The following is a 1,106-nucleotide window of genomic DNA, read 5'->3' as shown; positions in this document are numbered from 1 at the left end:
TGAACACCAGAGGGCGCAATTTAACGGCTTTCTTTGAGGCACCGTAATAAAGCACCGAAATTAGAGTTGTGTTTCGGTCTGTGTACTACCGTTGATGTTCGCCCCGGTGCCATACTGGAACCGAGTTTCGGTACCCAACCCTAGCTATGATATGAATTTTCTGAATACCGAACATACTGGTTTAAAAGCCTGAACACGCTCAGAAAGTCTCGTCGCAGCCGTCAGTGAATTATTTCCCGGGGGACACTTTTCCTTGCAGCACCGCTATGCGCTAAGCAAGCTAAGTGGAGCAGCTTGTTGCAGCGGCAGGTGGCGATTCCGCTGCTTATATTGACTGACTGAAAAGAAAACATCCCATTTTTGCCATCACTGAATGTAGTAAACACATTTTCAGTAACGTGCACGGTTAGATTAACATGTGACGTTAATATAGAGATGTGGAGACGTATGGAGACTTTAACGTGGTTCTATTGTGAAAAGCCCAGGGGAAGTAGTTTTGTAGTGGAGTTTAGTTGACTGGTGTGCAAGATGAGTTGTCCTGTTAATCTTTATTAAATTACATAAAACATAACATAAGACCAGCTAATGATCTTTTCTTAACCATCCTCCTTCATGACCGGACCAAAATGCGTGACTACTGTCTCCAAACAGCAGTCAGAGAAGAAAAGGCACATAGAGGAGGGAAACAGCAACACAGACAGAGGTACAGTAAAAGAAAAAACGTCATTAAGCAGTGTTTGTACATTTTATTATCAGCTGACCTGTGATGAAAAGAAAAATACCGTGATACACAGTGATATAAAATTGTGGTCATACCGCCCAGCACTACATTTTATTCTTGATCACTAGATCAGTTATCTAACATGTACTGCATCTGATAGTTGTCTACTGTTCAACACTTTCAGATCCTTTCAGTGTCCCTGAATTTCCAGCTCCACATATCCCGACACTGATGATGGTCAGATTCCCCAAAGAGAGAGAAAATACTCCATACAGATCACCTCTGTAACATACACTCACCGGCCACTTTATTAGGTACACCACGCTAGTAACGGTTTTGTGGTCATAAAGGGATGGACATGGTCAGCAACAATACTCAGGTAGGT

The sequence above is a fragment of the Austrofundulus limnaeus genome, unplaced genomic scaffold (genome assembly GCF_001266775.1).
Source record: "Austrofundulus limnaeus strain Quisiro unplaced genomic scaffold, Austrofundulus_limnaeus-1.0 Scaffold2098, whole genome shotgun sequence".
NCBI classification, from domain to species: domain Eukaryota; kingdom Metazoa; phylum Chordata; class Actinopteri; order Cyprinodontiformes; family Rivulidae; genus Austrofundulus; species Austrofundulus limnaeus.
Note: the sequence above shows the minus strand (reverse complement) of the source record.